Source organism: Zerene cesonia, chromosome 5, assembly GCF_012273895.1.
Source record: "Zerene cesonia ecotype Mississippi chromosome 5, Zerene_cesonia_1.1, whole genome shotgun sequence".
NCBI classification, from domain to species: Eukaryota; Metazoa; Arthropoda; class Insecta; order Lepidoptera; family Pieridae; genus Zerene; species Zerene cesonia.
Window position 1 is genome coordinate 1,901,268 of NC_052106.1, and position 19,484 is coordinate 1,920,751.

General features: G+C 34.0%; 1 protein-coding gene across 1 annotated transcript in view; it reads left to right on the forward strand.

Moving 5' to 3' along the window:
* Nucleotides 1-242: 242 nt before the first annotated feature.
* LOC119840054 (pollen-specific leucine-rich repeat extensin-like protein 4) overlaps nt 243-19,484 on the forward strand; it is a 55,179-nt gene continuing 35,937 nt past the window's right edge. Inside the window, exons 1-4 of the mRNA XM_038366552.1 lie at nt 243-413; nt 10,653-10,770; nt 15,693-15,784; nt 16,867-16,968. The gene's annotated coding sequence lies outside the window, so the exon portion shown is untranslated. The remainder of the gene's footprint in view (nt 414-10,652; nt 10,771-15,692; nt 15,785-16,866; nt 16,969-19,484) is intronic.

Below are 19,484 nucleotides of genomic sequence, written 5' to 3' on the forward strand. Positions count from 1 at the left end.
ATAAAGTTTGATACCCCCGCATGCAAATTGAAAGAAAGAATCCGTATTCGTCGTTGTCTCTTTCCATCGTCTCAGAATCAAGGCGAGCGAGCGAGACAGGCGCGCACAGAGAGAGAAGGCAAAGTCGCGTTCTAAGTGAATCAGTGCCCGCGTTCGCTATTAAATCAGCGCGGGGGAAGGGAGTTTCGTGCTAAAATGCTTTAGCGGGTGGGGTTTTGTTTGCTGAGGGCGGTTTCAGAACGATTACTCGCCGTTCGGTATTCGAGCAACGCTTCAGTCGTGCTGTGACGCGCATCGTACGCGGTCGTGTTTTGGAACGTGATGTTAGCGCGGTGACCGCGCTCTTTCGTACGTGCTAAGGCGGGAAAAGTTCCCGCCTACATTACAACAAAATATTTTCAGACGCTAATAAGGTAATTAGGATGACGTTAATGTGATCACGGTGAGACGTAAGTTAAGCGGTGCGTAAGCGATCGCTTTGCGAGTTTGTACTTTGTAATTGGTATCAAAGTAATATGTGGCGGCGTATTAATCATTTAAGATGCACGCTTCAATTTATTTTTAATCTGTCATTAGACTTTAGTATGAATTTTTGCCAAAGTGAGAGATGCATTGGTGTAACGGTGCATTTCGTATGGTGTTTATTTTATTTTGTAGAGTTCCGACTCTACCATAGGGGGTTCAAAATTTTTTGGTATTATTTAAAAAAATGAAGGTAGTTGAGGAAAAATACCGAAGGGACTCTACCTAAGTGTAAATATATGCATATTATAAGTAATGCTCTATGTCACGTGTTGCGTAGACACGGTTATACTGTATTACCGTGACGTAGACTTAAAATAGATGTCGAACCTTGGGAAAATTTTTACCTTTACTTATATTTCGATTGCGTGTGAGAGTTTTCTGATAACTAGAGCCATAGTTTTATTGAGGACGCAGGTAGTTGTAAATATATTACTCGATGTAGAGATTTGTTACTAAAATGTAGTCTAATTAAATGTCATGTAAATTAAATTACATATACGTAATACATATAGGTATCTGTATGATGGTTTTGGTTGTTGATTGTTATAATATGAATTATTCATTCAGGAATTTAAAAACAATCAATTTATGTTCGTGGTTCGCTTAACCACATGTTTATTTTACTATTAATAAAGTAAAAAGTAGAGAGTGTCTAAATCTAGTCTAAAATAATGTCCAAGTTCAGAACGTCGGTACCTAATTATAATCTAATTAGATGTTACATCGACGTATAAGATAGTCTTTGTCACTCTCTAGTCTTCTATCTTCAGACACATCAATATAATAAAATCTCTCCGTTGCGACGTTCATGAAAAACAAACAAAAATTTAACATAACAGTCTATTAAATTACACCTAGAGAAATGGCATTTGCAAATTAAAAAAAATGAAGAAACCATTTCTTAATTTTTAAACTTAAAATATGACACTCATCCCTTAAAGAATTCGTCTCGATGTTATTATATTCGGTAATTAAGTTTCAATTTAATTAATAAACAAGAAGCAATTGAAATCTACTAGTATCCTACTAATCCTACTAATATTATAAATGCGAAAGTTTGTAGGGATGTGTGTGTTTGTTGCTCTTTCACGCAAAAACTATTGAACCGATTGCAATGAAATTTGGTCCGTAGATAGCTGGACAACTGGAATAACATATAGGCAACTTTTTATCCCGATATTCCTACGGGATACGGACTTACGCGGGTGATACCGCGGGCGCAGCTAGTTTTATATGAAGTCTTCAACTATCACTATACTTTAATTGATAAGTAATATGATACGCAGCGTCTTGAAGCCGAAGAAATATATCAATGTACAATCTATAAGGCATTTGCATGGGCTCAATCAGCTCTAATAGAATAAATGCCAATATGGTCGCAGCAATACTCTCAATTACAATTGAACAACTTACATTGATATGCAATCGTGGCGGCGCCGATCGCAATTATATTACCGCCACACGACATATGACTGTCTTGTAGCGTATGTAGACTGGGAGAAATTGAGTCCAGCTGTCTCTGAAGTAAGGGCTTCTATTGTGAAAAACTTTAGACTAACCAATCGGTTTGGTAACTCACGAATCTTTATATTTACTTCAGTTGAAACAGTCGCAAGCATTTGTCCAATTTGTTGAATTTAACTGTGGGCAAAAGAGAAAGAGAAGACGCTAAAGCTTTCGTTCAAATACAAGGGTAAACTGCCAATTACATTTTAATACATAGAAGCTGAAATTAAAGCTTAGCTTATTTTTCTATAAATGTGAAGTCCGGTGTAGAAGACATGTGGGACAGATGATATACATCTGTTTCAATGATTGATTTTTTATGGATAGTCTTCTGTGTCCTGGCAGACCGAGATATATTTTTGTGAGTCCCCACCGGGAATGGATCTGAGAACCACTCGGTTCTACACTTATTTGTTAACCGCTGTGCCAAGTAGGTCTTATTAGTCTATGCATTCCCCAACACTAGTCAATACTACAAAAATTATTAAGTTATTTAGCAAATCTAATGTTTTTTTTTTTATTGTGATTCCCAAAAAATTTGCAGATTTTAATCAAATCACCCATGTAAGGACATTACAAACGTTACAATTTTTGGGAATCACCACACGAATACGAAAATCATAAGTTAAAAGATTACTAAATGATTGAATAAGCAATACAATTAAATTAGTTGTTTGTGGCACTGCATTTCATATAGCTAATATTTCAGCCGACGGTCCTTGTAATGTTAAAATTGGTTCTTTAAAACACACAAATGCTACGTTGGTTCGCTTGTCATTTATATTTGAAGACGCATATTGAGTACTTATTGGCAATGACGTGTAATTTAAGAACGATAAATAATTGATTGAATAAAAATTGAAGAACCTACGTTGCAGTTCGCAATATCATATTGACCCATATTATACGAGGCATCATAAAAGATAATATGCAGTAGCCTGTTACAGGCCTACGATTAAAAGGGAACCGAATTATCCACACGAACCAAAGTAATCTATGCCTAAGTTATGCGATGTTGTTATCTAGTTATATATGAATATTATATGAAAAATTTGTTTGTCCAGGTTGTAACGGAATAAAAATAAAATAAATATTAGCCAATTACACTCACAGACAACGTGGCTGTCTATTGCCTGTCTACTGGCTAAAAGGTTATAAAAATCGGTTCAGTTGAATCGGATATAACTCGTTACAATCTCACAAAGTCACAAATTCAAAAGCGTCTTTATAATATTAGTATGAGGCACCTACTGAAAACGATAATTATATGTTTATATTACACTAGTCTAGTCATTTTGTTGCCCAAGATATGAGATTGAATTTTTGTGTATTTATACTCACAATTGCTTTATTAATGGTTTGCAAGATTTGCGCTCGTTTTCTGTTCAATATTAGAAAAATTAATTATTAGAAAAATTGGAAAACAAGAAACCAAATAACATACATATTTATAATGTCAGGTTTTTTCGGAGAAAATATAATATATCGAAGTAAATAGAGAATAAAACATGTTACTTTCCATAAAACGCCTTTTACAAGCTTTTCTTTTATATTTTTTCAATGGACAATCTCATTTTAAAGACCAGCAGTAATTAATTTTCAAAATGCGAGATACGAAAAAAATTAAAAAAATAACATCACATTCAATACTTTCATGAATATGTTCGACACTCAAACACATAAATGTAAGAAAAATAATGCAAATATCCAGGGCAACACAAAAAAAAGTGAATTGTAGACCTATGTTATCTTTTCGTATTATAATCTTAATATAATTATGTAATTAGGTGTCACGGGATGGACTCCTAAACTACTCAACCGATTTTAATCAAATTTGCACACCATGTGTACTTGATCCAGCTTAAAACACAGATAGTATAATATAAATTAAACCTACAATTTTAAATCAAGTAAGTTTCTACAAGTGTGATACAAAAGGTTGTAAATGAACTCGATCGAAGTAACTCATAAAATTACTGGCCCTATTCTTAACTACTAGGCTTTTGTAACTAGAAGCTTAGCGCAAATTGAGTCGTTTGCTTATTCCGAGACTGTTTTCCTACAGTTTAATTGAAAAGCAATAATCGATAAACATTAATTGAACATAGCATCCATGTCTAGCGAGAAATACTCGTTATTCAAACACACGTGGGAAGATCTTACATAGTAATGTTTTGTGGCAGAATCAGGGAGATAAATCAAACTCGAAGTAGGTGGGGATACAGTGTGTAGTTAATAACAATTGATTAATAATCTAAATCGTGTATGAGCTGATACTGATAGAGATGCAGAATAACAGAATACCTAGTCTCCTACTACCATAGTATTTTCATTTCTAATGGAAACTGAAGATACATATCACATACTAGCGGTCCGCTCCGGCTTCGCCCGTGGTACATACACAGCCAATAGCCTTCCTCAATAAACGGGCTATATAGCACTGAAAGAATTTTTCAAATCGAACCAGTAGTTCCTGAGATAAGTGCGATCAAACAAACAAACAAACTAACAAACTCTTCAGCTTTATATTATTACTACAGATTTTCCTATGATCGTTTCTCTCCTGGCTAACCAAACTATTATTATCATCGAACCTCCGTTTCCTCGTTTAGAACATTCCCTAACTGTATCGAGGCTTCTATCTTAATAAGTGGCAATAAATTGGTGACTGACTGTTCTAATTGGACCCTGAAAACAAAGAGCATAATGAAGTATCATCCGGCAAAGCGGGGCTTATTCGATAAACTACGCCAATTGCGTCGCGACACTGCGTCCGCAATATAATTGATTATAATTGCCATTTGTAAAGGAGTATAGGATGCATACTTAATATTTAAATTGGATCCTCTATGGATACTTAACTCTATATACAAAATTTTGTGTTGATTTTATATATTAATTCTTTCGATTCTGCAGGACTATCGTAATTCAATTTTCAATCGAAATACTTTAAACTAAGCATGTTAATTGACACAACTTTTTTGTGTAGAAGACCTGTTCAGGATACATGGAATAATGTCTGAAATTGTAGTTAAAATATTAATTATCCTTGGGTATTTTATGAGTATTTTATCAATATTCTATATATAAATTATAAACACCATTATAATAATGTGAACTTAATCATAAAACAAATATTGGAATACAGTGTAAATATTTAAAATAATACAGTAATTGTACAGTTGTAAACCGATTAAAGGCCACAGAGACCCGTTTGCGCAAATGATGACTGACAGTTCGGTAGGGTCACCGCGAAGTATCCGCTAATATATTTATAGCATTCTTTTTTGACAGTTACAAGTTAATTTTATTATTTTGAGTGAATTATAAAAAAAATGTGAGAAATTGAATTTCGTCCGCTCTATTGCTATTTAATACTCTATAACAGAAAAAGTTAAGATTCATAATTCATAAATAGTACGTTCGATGTTCGAAATTTGAATATAGAAAAAATATAATAGATTCCAAGGGTAAATTACACTACCGCACTGTGATTACACGTATTGTCAATGGTATTCAATGATCGTTAATTTGTTTGATTTCATTGGAACGTGGCGCTCGTTTCTTTATATCATTGTGTGTATCAATAATTCGCCAGACTGAAATTATTTTGAGGCATCACTGATTCCATGAATAGTCTCTGTTCTAAGGCATATTTTAAGCACTATGTACACATAATGAAATAACGAAATTTTAAAATCCAGCATTGTGATTGCCATTCAATCGGATTGTCGATTGAAACATTATTAATAGTTAATATAAAAGCTCAATTGATCTCCATTACACTTTATAAAAGTCCGATATTAAATGAACGAGCCGTTGAGGCACTGTGATTAAATATTATTGTTTAGAAGCGGGCTCCATCGTAAAATAATTTGTATCAATTTGAATCAGATGGATTTAAATGTTATTGATACGAATTACTGATATTGTGACATGTTTTGAATATAAGTATTATGATTTATATGGAATTAAATAACAAATTAGAATATAGTATTGAATAATTTTTTTTTTTCAGAATGTGTAAGAAAGTTTTTGTTTAGAAGACACTAAATAATTTATAAATATTGAATTATAAGTATTTTATCATTCCCAGTAAGGACTGATAATATAGCTAATAGCTACCCGACCCGAGTTATCGTCATTGACCTATCGCTTCTTTTCTTTCGTTTATACAAGAACAACATATTTAAGGAATTCTGCTGATTTTACCGAGCCGTAGGAGTTTCGTCTAGGTTTCTCGTCACAAGTACTATATCCACAGACAAAAAAAAATACTTAAATAACCGTTAGTTCCATATTAACTATATAACCTTTCGGTGAATTCGGAGAAAAATATTGAAATATAATATTGAATTCGCCCTCATGATACTTTTATCGTTCCTAATTCAAACATATTCAAATACTATTTAATATAGGATAGCATAGATTTCGCGGGAAATCAATTTAAAATAACGAAATTGTCAAAGAAATATTCGACAAAAATGAAAATGCAATCATCTCGACGTTCGCGATCAAACATTGAATCTCGATATTGAGAGCAAATACAATTTACTTGGTAAATTATATTTGTATCGCTTAATTCCAATGCGACTCCAACCAATTGGATTAATTTCAATCAACTCCGCTAATTATACCAATGCTGCTTTCATGTTGTTTTAATTAAGTTAATAATGCTGATTATTAATTTATTTTATTAACGTTCAAAAACGACAGTTCGTAAGACAGTATTACTTGCAAGTCAATTTTGAGAATATTTTTAAATCATAATTACCAATTATTCTTTCAAAATTTCTAATTTATAAAGCATTTCAATGCTATAAAACTAAAAATTAAATTTAACAAAGGCCGCGTTCCATCGATACAATATTGTAATCATTGAAATAATGTTTCGTATTGGTTGTGATGGTTCTTAATCATCTCAATAGATGGCGTGGGGTGCCCCTTAGGCACATGAAACCGAAAGAATAGAAGAAATTTGATTACTGTGGCAGGATCACGGGTGGCCGAGAGGCTAGGCGTTGCTACGGTTAGGCAAGATACGCAGGTTCGAATCCTGCCTCGTGATCAAATTTTTTCTATTCTTTCAAAATTTCTAAATTATTTAGTATGTTATTGAAGGTTTTAAATTAAAAGTGTTTTATAAATAAATAAACTTTACATGAAGATTTTCATAAATTGTGTCCGTTGTATATGCTCATCAATTCAAAATAAATTCAAATTGAGAACACCAGAATTCGGATACCGAATTGGTTCCCACAGCTAACGTGCCAGTTCTTTTTAAAAAAGTGGCGACGATAATCGCGCCTATAGTGCCATAGGCACAATACTCTTTAGTTTATGGTCCTTTTAGCAAACACACCATAGTCAATGGAATGTTTATTATTTAATGAATTAAGTGGCTGAATAGGTATGATTTTATCGCGTTTTGAATTAAGCGTTGGCAAAAGGGTACGAAGGTAATGCATAAGATAACGATTAATGGATATGGAATTAAAGGAACGATTTGAAGATTTCCATGATAAAGCGAAATAAAAATATGACGTATTCAATGCGTTTTATAGGGTACATATTACTTTAAGCGCGCACGGTTACATTTATTTATATATATAAAATTCTCGTGTCACAATGTTAGTCTCTATACTCCTCCGAAACGGCTTGACCGATTCCTCTGAAATTTGGTAAGCATATTGGGTAGGTCTGAGAATCGGCTAACATCTATTTTTCATACCACTAAACGATAAGAGTAAGGCAGAACAGCGTTTGCCGGGTGCAGCTATATTATTTATATAATTAATCGCCATCTCTATTTCATCGGTTTTTTAAACGTCATACACAATCTGTGCTCAAAAGCGCGCCCAATAAACCGCGCTAACTCAAAATACTGACAACATTAGTGTAATGCAATTTTCTATCAAGGTTGGTGCAGTCGGATACCGTCGGTGGGTGTAATATAATGGGCAATAATACAAATGGGATTAACGGTTCGGGCCCCACGCGCGCAGACAGGACGAACCAATACAACGCGCACTGTGCTACGTGGATGGACAGTTATAATATGTTATTATAGGACGTTTAGGTCAGTTTTATGAGTATATTTTAGTAGTGGAAGAAGCAAACCAAACCACCACCAAACCAACGTTAAAAAAGGTCATATATAAGTATAGGTAATATTATATGAAAGACATTTACATATGGACAAAAAGGACAAAACTTTTCATATCTCAGTAAAGTTATTTAATTCTGAAAACATTCTACCCGTGTGAGAAAAGGCAGACACCGGACAATCTAGACAAACTAAAGTGCGTAGTTAGACGGGGTATGTTAGTACATGATGCAATGCTTGAAAAAATTGGTGTAGCACTGACTGTTAGTATATCGTCTACCTAACCCTTCTATAACTTTAGTACAACAGGATATATTTTAATGTTAGCGCTGCTTTGCAAATCAAATATAGAATCAAGAGGCTAGTATAAGAGTAGAATTTTAGAAATTGTTATTATTTTTACCTACTTAATTTAATGACATGAGGTCTGCATAAATTGTATGGAATCTATTTAGACAATAGTTTGTCCCCTCTTTCACTTCCATGCTCATAACTTTATACGTTACAAATACTTTAATAATAAAATTCGTTGTGCTCTCTGAAACATCACAGCCCACTGTGCTGTGACGTCAGCAGCATCGAATGCGCCCGCGCATCGTTCAGCCGATTCATAGCTCCATTAATGTAATTTACACGAACGGATCGCACGTGGGTCACTGCTAATATGTGCAATTGAATTTCATTGCCATTTTCCTCTTTTAAATAAAGTTATGTCACCAAACGTGTGTTGGAATGCCGGCGCCTACGCAGTGTGCACTTCCTATTGTATATTTTTATGTTGTAGGTGTACACGTGCGAAAATATATTCAATCAATAAATAAGAAAGAGCGATAGAATGAGTAATTTTATTTTGAATGATACCAATATGAAACCGATCTACTAAAATTGGGTACAATGAAATATACTAAAAAAGAGAAAAGATTACTTTTTAAATTCGTTTACGTCCAAAGCATTCAATTGAATATGATTTAGATATTTTAAGTTATTAGGCACCTAAACAGTGACTTTATATTGTCATCAATATTAAAGTATATTCTCATTTCTAAGATATTGACGATTAGAGTAATTTAAAATTATTCTCAATCATGTTGAAGCTATTGTATCGGGGTACTAATCAAAGAATTCGATTATCAATACAAAATTTGAATAAAATATAAGTAGTCAAATTATCCACGAGCAACGAGTACGAAAGCTTCCCATAACCGAATCAGTAGAATTAAGTATAAACAATAATTCTGTTTATAAGATTTATTTTGTATGGGACGAAAACGATATGCTGTCTAGTTTGTCTCAAACAAACAACGGATGTTTCGCATCCATGACGTTGAGTGGTCGCTTCATAGTACATAAATCAATTAATTTCGATAGGAAGATTGCATTGCATAGGTGCCGACTGCACTGGGTTGCAATGGAACAAATATACAGCGTGTGACGTAGAAACGTCTAGAAAATATCGAATAAGATATTGATACCTTTTTGCGTAATTTGGTGGAAGTATTCTATATAGTAGATGTAGGTACATTAAATAATGCGTACCTAAATATGATTATGAATAGAAAACCTAAAAACACTCTTAAATTTTTATTTTTTACCACATAAGTCGTTAATGGACTTCCATCATTAGCCTCTTACAGGGCATAGGTATAATTTGATATAATGAAGAAAAAACCATTTATGTACAATCAACGCTTTATAAATCAATGGGACAAGTTGAGTTATTTTAAGAAAACTTCAAATATATACCTTTGAAACCCGTTAGAAAGAATTGTCGCCAATTATGGCTTGTTGATTCAACTTGACTCTTAAAGTCAGTTTATCCAAAATTTCAATCTTTCTATTTCTGATCTTACGGTATCGAAATTTTATACAATACCTAGGATACGTTTATTTGTTTCTTGATGGGTTACAAGGAATACGATGCACAGAAATATAGCCTAAGTACCAAAAGTCTACGATATAGCATACAAGACCTTGATAAACTTAACAATTATCTCAATCCACAATGCAATTGCGTTCAACAATAAGCCACGAATTAAATAGCTAGATACGAGACATGATCACTAGATCTTAGCCGACGAATCGCGATCAAACGATTGATCTTATTTAGGATTCAATGCGCAAGCGTCGGCACTGTCATTTGTTAGTACGTGCTTATGGTAATAGAGGGCGCTATACGCCGCTAATTTATAGGTTATGTTCGTGATGTGTTTTAATTTTTGGTATGCACTTTAAAGTTATTATGAAACAATGTTTGAGGCTTTTATTGTATTGACGTTGGTACCTACATAAGTAATAAATGTATGATAAGAATATACGATGATTTAGTATTTTGTTATTTACGTGATAGGCACTTTTTATAAGAATTGTTACTTATTTGTCATAGAAATGAGCCTAATAAACGATAGATAGCTTCACGAAAGTGATAGTGTCTTTCAAAGAGGTTATATTATTAGGTTTTAATTAATAAGCGCCAGTAGCAATTTCTATAAAAACGACTTTCTTTGTTTTTTTCCAGCTGGCGAGCGGAGGCGGCGGTGGCCGGGGGCTGTTCTGCTACCACTGCCCGCCGAGCCTCCCGCCCCACCAGCATCGCCTTCCAACCCTGGAGTACCCATTCACAGCTTCACACCCTTGTAAGTTATATATGTATGCTGCTTTTATTTATCCGTATCTGATTATTTCGAATTCATATATTGTCAGTATCTATTTTAAAGGAAGGATAATATTTTAGTCCTTGGTAAGAAAAACGCTAAAAAACGACAGGAGACAAACTAATTAAAAATTTTGAATTAAACAACTATTGACCTCCAAAATGCTTCCAACTAATTCGTCGATCGTTTCATTTATAGCAGTACCTACCTCTTATTTATTTATTAACATCATAAAGTACTGTACAAGCATTAAATAATGAATTATCACTTACCCAAAACACTATCTAGAAGCTAGTTAAACTAGAACAAGTTACATTAGTCTAATTTCGAGTAAACCATATAAAGTAGCCAGCTAGGTCGGCAAACTTTACTAACAGAATTCGAGAAGCCGCTGCTAACAATATTACTCCCAGTTAAGCCGTGTTTCGATTGCTAACTCGATTCGGATCTTATCTCGATGCTATTTCGATTATGGAAATAGATGGGGGGACCCGTGTTTCGAATTGTCTTGATTTCATTGAAATACTGCTAATAAAAAATCTACACTTAAGCAACCGTATACATTGACAAACTAAATAAGGTAGACAGTTTTATAGATATTTTTTATCAGTAATCATACGATAACACCAATACGTATTGAATATGTTTTTAATTATACGAAACGCAATTATAAATAAAGTTACGCAACATCCGTTTATATTTCAAAGCCTTATAGAAGTATATCAGACGTAGAAATATGATAAAACATTTTCAGACGACCGCGGCGTATCTGTTACAAGCATTCCAGACCGCTAAAATGACACTTAAAATCAGTTTCTTATCACATTCACGTGTCCAAAGGGGTGGTAATGTGTTAATGAATAGAGAAGGCAGGGTGGGTCGGGGCCCGGGGGTGATGGGCGGAGCCCTCCTCCCTCGGGATTGGTCGCCAGAAGCGCCATCTATTATTCATAAAATAGTTTTTGAGTCGCGCCACTGTAACTCTGTTACGGACAAACTTAATAAGGATCATGTCACTTTACATTATTCCCGGGCGGTTTTTTACCTACGATCAAAGGTCCGTAAATAAATTAAGTTTTATTTAGTTAGGGTAATGATGGGCTTGCTGATGCGTAATTGTTCATTTTTTTAAATTTGTTACGCGCAGGTTTTAGATGGGATGGAATTTTTTATACATTTGTACATATTATAGTCTTTTTATACGTATTTGATAAGCATAAATATTAAGGGCAGAAGTAGGTATTTATTTAAAACGCTGTAATTAAAACTGGTCAGATTTTTCATAAAACTAGTATCATTGATCATACATCATTCTGACAATAAAAAGCGAAACAAAAGTTCAAAGAAGGTTCTAAAAAATTTAGCATTTGACATTCAACTCAAACTTAAAATTTTCAACGATTTGATAAATTACTTGAATAAAAAGAACCAAGTATGTACAAATTGTAATAGACGGCAACACTAAAATCATAATGCAGTCGAAGCTAGCCGTTTAAACTTTTTCTCGCTGCACTTAAGCCCCGACCACTTCCGGCGGACGTTGAATACTTTTTAATTTCCGCCGCCGAGGGATTTTTCTACAGCCTTGATGAACACTCAATTATTAATATTCAATTATTGTATATTTATAATGCTAAGTAATCTGCGGCTTAGGTAATAAACTGTTAAAATGAAAGTTGCGTCGAGTTACGGATCAAATTTTAAATTTCTATTTTCGAATTGCAATATGGTTTCGGTTTACTTATTCAGTTTGTTGTGATTGAATCACGCAATGGCCAATTTCAAGTAAATATTGATGAAGGAAATAAAAAAAAATATTTAGCGTTCAACCGATATAGATATTTCTCAATTCTAAATTGTTAGTTTCCGATTTTTTGTAACAAGTTTGGTGTTCAATGATTTACAACTGAAGAGGACTTACGTTGCATTACTGTTTTCTAGTAATTTTGGCGTTTCTTAAAAGTTTTATTTTTGAAGTGGATGTACTAAATATAACACTAGTTAAGGTATCAAATTATATTCCTATTGTCCTACACGCAAGACGTTTTGTCATCTCACTGATCAAACTATTAGATGGAACAGTGTTTGCGCATGCATTTATTTCTGATAACTGTATTATATATTGGTACAGTAATTTTGAATGACATTACATACAACACTGACAGATAAACAATTTGACAGTATGACCAACTCTTATTTTCGCTTATTATGATAGATAATAGTGAGTATTGTCCTATTTGAAAAATGCGCAAAAGTTGCCATGTCAAATGGTAAATCCTCATGATACACAGGTACCTTAAAGTAAATAATAATATAAACGGGCACGTTTTCAACAACTCGACGACTAGCGCCTATTTTGCGTGAAAAGAAAAGGGGGTAGCCAGTCAAAGCTGGAACCATCCTAGCTCCTCCATAAATCTAAGCAGCTTGTGTGGGCTGCCGAAAACCTCAGGGAGGGACCTAGGACAACCCATGCACCTTGCCCTGTACTCCGCAACCGCCGTGCATTCCATGATCACGTGGGCTGCCGTTTCTTCAGTGGTCATGCACGCTCTACATAACGGACTGTCAGTGACACAGATACCTATCGCGTATAATTCTGCCAAGATTGAATCTCAAATAATACGTGTCTTATTTAAATCCAGCATATAATTAAAACAATCAATTGAACTAACTGGATTGGCTCAAAAGCTCGATAAACAGAATCGCGGCGATATAAATTGTTTCAATTAACTCATCCCATTAGTTGGCGGCATTTACCGCTCTTTTGCTTTGATCTGTGCTGTTTGTGAATGCAAAGTCCAATTATTGTTTAATTTTCTTTTTTTTTTCATTTAAGTGATTTGTTTTAATGTATCGAGGCACTGACGATCCAGATACATGTGACTTCAATTTTACATTATGTTTTAAAATCATAACATATAATCTTTTATAGTCATGTTAATTGATTAATAAGGAGTATATATTTTCTTGGCGATTTAATAACATTGAAGTTTGAAGTTATTTCGAAAATATAATATTGTAACAAGATTTTTGTACCGAGTAGTTTTTTATACACAGTTTTTTCTTACATATATTTCTGTGTAATATTTGCGTCTAATTGCGCATATATTTGTTTCTAATTATCAAATACTAGCTGTGCCCCGCGGTTTCACCTGCGTAAGTCCGTATCCCGTAGGAATATCGGGATAAAAAGTTGCCTATATGTTATTCCAGTTGCGTACCAAATTTCATTGCAATCGGTTAAATAGTTTTTTCGCGAAAATTTTCGCATTATTAGTAGGATTATTAGGATGCGTTTAAATGCCTCTTAAATAAACTAAATAATAACCCGACTTTCAAGAGAACCCAAAAGCCAGCAATTTGTCGTCCGTATGGGGCGCTAAAGACCCATTCGTAATAAATGTAACGTCATTATTGCCGAAGACAGCTGTAATCCCGAATGTTGAGGGCAATTTTGTCCCGTAATGTCCGGGATGACATTATCGGGACGAATAATAGAAAAGCTAAGAGTGAGACACCCTAGCGTTTGTCATTGATTCCATTATGAGTGAGTATGCTGCTTGAAAATTATGGATATGCAGTATTTTCTTGTGTTTGATTTTACGCGAGTAATATACATTTAAGGCCTTTTATTTGCTTTGAAACATGATTCATTCATTACATTATTTAAACACTGCCAACATTCCAACTGAGGAGAAATAGATGGAGGTAGTTCACGAACAATAATTTTGTTCATAATAAGCCGTTATCTCAACTTCTACGGTTTCTCTTTCATTGAGTAAGATACATAGAATCTTCCCCGTTCAAAAAACCTACTAATCTAAAAAACGTGACTAATACGTTTATGGGACCGCGTAATATATATATTTATCACTCCACCACACAACCACACAAAAAGTACATAATAGATATTTCATTAAAACGGCGTTTACTCAAGTGGTTTAACACAAAACCATAAAGCAAAGCATATTCACCCTACGGGGGTGCCACCTCATCAATTCCCATAGACTGTTCAAATAGAAATAGGTATAATAATGTCTTTTAGGGCGGCGATTTAGCACTCCGGGCTAATGGGCTGATGTTTCCGGACCCACTGTTATTTTATTGCCACCCTAGTTTCGCTTTGATATTTTAATATTGCGTTTTTTTCTGCGTTTCATATTAATGGTTTAATGGATTTAATGATTGTTTTGTAATAGGTTCATGCATTTTACTTAATTGACTCGAGGAGGTTTTATGATCCAGTAATTGTTTTTGACTAATAACTTTTACAGTCATTTTATTTTTAATTCGTGTAATATTTGTGCTAGCCTACTCTAATAAAAGCATGTTTTTGATATCACGAACATTAGATAATGGTATAATATATATTAAATAGATGACGGCAAATATCGTCGTGTTTTAATTTAGCAAAATAATAAGACATGTTGAACGATGACATTAAATAAATCACAAAAGACTAAAAACTACTTACTACTAAAAATCCAGGGAATAAAGAGGTAAAATACAAATACCCAACTTATCACTACATAGAAAAAAACAAAGTCGCTTTCTCTGTCTGTTACTATATGCTTAATAGATAAATTGATTCTCTTTCAATGTTTTATTGATTATCTTTCAATGTTTTTAATAGATCTTAATCTTAATCTGTTTTTAATAGATAAATTGATTCAAGAGGAAGCTTCATATGTATTATAACATCTATTTAATTACTCCGAATTTAACGGATGTGAAGCCGCGGGCAAAAGCTAATTTTACAAACAGTAAATTACGCAATAGATAGAAACAAGTGTTTCCGGTTTCGTGTTTGTATTTTCTTACGGAACCTTATAAATTCATCAACATCATACAGCTATTCGGAAATATAACAAATATAATTAATAACTTCCATTTGTTCCCAGACACAAGCTATTCTTATCACCCGGCGATACACGATGATACCTTTGTGCGGCGGAAACAGAGGCGCAATAGAACCACCTTCACATTGCAGCAGGTGAGGAATATGCAGTTATTTTTTTAATAATTTCATTATCTAGAACTAATTTACAGTTATTGATAAAAATGTCTCGATAAACTAAACATAAAGCAGCGGTGGTTCAGTGGTGAGAACCTCGGACTTCAAAATCGATAAGTCGGGTTTCGGCGAGCGTGCAGGAAATAAATTGATTTTTCAACTTATCTGTACATGTGGATAATATCACCACTGCTTAAAACGGTGAAGGAAAACATCGTGAGGAAACCGGCACGTCCAAGAATCAAAAGTTCGACGGCATGTGACATCTGCCAACCCGCACTTGGCCAGCGTGGTGGATTATGGCCTGAACCCTCATCTGCGTCCTGTGTGTGCGGAGGCCTGTGTCCTAGCAGTGGAAACATATATGGGCTGATGATGATGATGATAAAACTAAACATACTCGTAGTTAATGATTGACATACCTTTGTACATGAACTTAGAAACTGTGCTTTGAAATTACTTAAAAATGTGCTTTTCGATACATTCACATAACATAAACTGTATGTTAACCCAGGCAACTTAATATATATACATCGCGCATCGCAACTTAAGTGCAACTTCGTTATATATTATACTTATTTCAATCGTATTATGTTTCTCCGTTTTGAGTATTCCAGTGAGCCAGTAAAAATTAGTTGGATTGTCCATTCATAATTCCAGTAGCACTAAAACTATCGCATTGGATATTTCTACGAGACATTAGATTCGTAGTAGATCGCCAATCCAGTTACAGGACTGGGATAAGATTTGGATACATTTGACAGACATTGTAAAACTGTGACCGTTCATATAATATATTATGCTTATCGTGCTTATCGTTTTTCTTTCCACATTTATTTCCTATCTCCAAATAATAAATAGGTCTACCTCTCCAACTGCGTGGAACTGTGAAGAGGAATAAACATAATAAAATAAACATTATATTTTAATAAGCAAAATAACTTGATGACAGTTTTTAGAAGTTATGTTTCAACATTAGATTGAGGATGTAATACTTGCAATAAGAAAATTCACTATATCTTAGTATTCGTTTTAATATATATTTATGGTGTTTGGTACAGTTGGAAGAACTGGAAACGGCGTTTGCGCAGACTCATTATCCAGATGTGTTCACGCGGGAGGATCTCGCTCTGAAGATCAACCTCACAGAGGCGAGGGTACAGGTAGGCCTTTAATTAAAATTACTATTTTATTTTTTACTTATTATCTACTAGATAAAATCTTGAAAAAAGAAGTTATTTTTCTGAAGATATATAATGTACCTTCCTATATATTTGTCTTCGTCTTAATAATAATTAATAAAATATTATTAATTATTACACAAGTTTACCTATTTCGTGAGAAAAAGCGAAAATTTTCATCAACAATCACTCACAATTGGTATTAAGAGTGTTATCTGATTTTGTATGAAGTTAAAATTAAAAAAGGATCATGTAGCAACCCTATGTAAACTACTAAAATACTATGTAACTTACACAAACATAGGGTAATTTTAGTGCATTGACACATACTAAATATATAACAAGTCTCTTTAAAATTACTAAACAGAGTCTTTCTATTTATATGGAATAATTTTCCGTACAAAATCACCAGTCTAAGAAGTGTCAGGTCAGTTTGTACTTCAAGTCACAGTCTAGAAATACAAACAAGCAAGTACAGTCTACTGGAAAAATATTCATTAAAATGTAGCTGCATATATAATCTGCCACAGATTAAATAGGCTAACGACGATAATAAAAATATGTACCACCATAAGACAGATAAATTTATTAGGGCTGCAGTATCACTGGGACTGCAGACAGTATGCTGTGAACGTTATGTGATGCGCGTTGTATTGCGAAGTTTTGCGAAATAAATGAAGCTTAAATAACGTATTTAATAAATTACAACGAACAATTATTATGAAATTTTGTACTGCGTTCTTAATTATGAAAAACTTCAAGATGAATGAATTTATGATTAAAGTTGAAAGCTAAAATCAAATTTTCATAAAAATAAATCGGATTTTACAACCGACTTCAAAAAAAAAAAATCAGCATCAGCCCATATAGGTTCCCACTGTTGGAAACATATATGGACCTCCTATGAGGATTCAGGCCATAATTTCAGGCCACAACTGATTTATATGATTTTTGTGTGGTCCCAATATTTTAAAATTTTGTTTAGTTTTGAAATTTTGTGAACCGCTTAGTATTTTGTAAAGAAATAGTATTGAAATAATATTAATAATATAAATAATATCTTCCTTTCTACTCTAATATTATATCTGTATAACTTTTATGTCGGACGTAATGTCTTTAAAACACGCCCCACAATATAATATGAAGGATTACCCTCAACAATCAACATCCCAAGCGATGCACCAAAAAATACCCAAATGAGCCAGAATAAGCAACAGGGACTGATATTATTCCCCAACTTTACATCCTACATCTTAGTCACGCGGAATGCTAAATTATGTACTTTTATGTTCCACGTAGTTTCCAGTAACCGACTGAGGCGTGTAACGTCTCGCACGGTTTTAGGCAAATTGCTCGCAGCTCTGATGTTTTATTTATATGGAGGTAAAAATTTCTCGATTCCAACGTCGAAGCACGCATCGGCGAAATTTATCTAGCGGTCGACTGTCGCGTGCACATTTTATGGGCGGAGTAACTATCCTGAGTTATGGTTAGTTCTGGATGTGTAGCTTTGAGATGAATTGATCCATTGTGAACGTGAATAATCTAAAGAGCTTTAGATAACTGATCACACTTACATAATTTATATAATAAGGTGTCAAGAATTCTTTCTCCGTTAGATGTGTACGCGAATCCTGAGTGCAGGCTATTATATAGATGCCACGGGTGAAGCTGGGTCGAATTGCTAGTTAAATATATACCTGTAAAAAAAAATTACTCTTAGGCATTTTACCAGTACTCTTTAACATATTTATTTTTATAGTCGAGCACGCTTCGGCACGAATTGGGCCAGCTCGCACCGGGGAAGTACCACACCGCCACAGAAAACCATCGTAATGGTGGGAAAAGTTCATGAGCGATAGTGATCACTTACAATCAGGCTAAACACCAACTTAGTTGCCCGCTATGACATAAAAAAGAAAAAAAAAAACAAATTTCTAAATATATCTATCTATCTGCCTATACGATCGACATTACGCCATAAAACTAGTGAAGTTTTACAGGCAATTTTCTATTACAAACCCATAAAAACACACGTCAATCCGATACGGATACGATGCATTCGTATCTCAACGAAACTAACGCTAAAGTCAATATCGAATGTTACGTCGATCATACGTGGCTTCCATTAGTTAACTAGTATTGTCAAAATACAGTTCCCATCGAAACAGTCCAAGTGTCCAGTTAGATTAGGGCTTCAGTTTGATTGGTGTGTCCTGTTATCGTATGGGCGAGGGAAGCGAGGCGGGTCATGTTATACTGGTCGCCCGTAACGCGTTTAAGTCGCTCATCTCGAAATGGTATTACAGTATGTTATCCTCGACCCGTTGTAGGGTTGCCAACGTGTTTGTGGTAGTTTTGGATACGTGTTTGAGAACTGGTTTTGAATTTTCACCAGTCATTGCTGACCGGTATTTGTACCAATTATTATGAAGCTTGTTTTGACTCATGTCTTTTATCTTTAAAGTAATCTACAAAAACACAAAGTACTGCTTCAA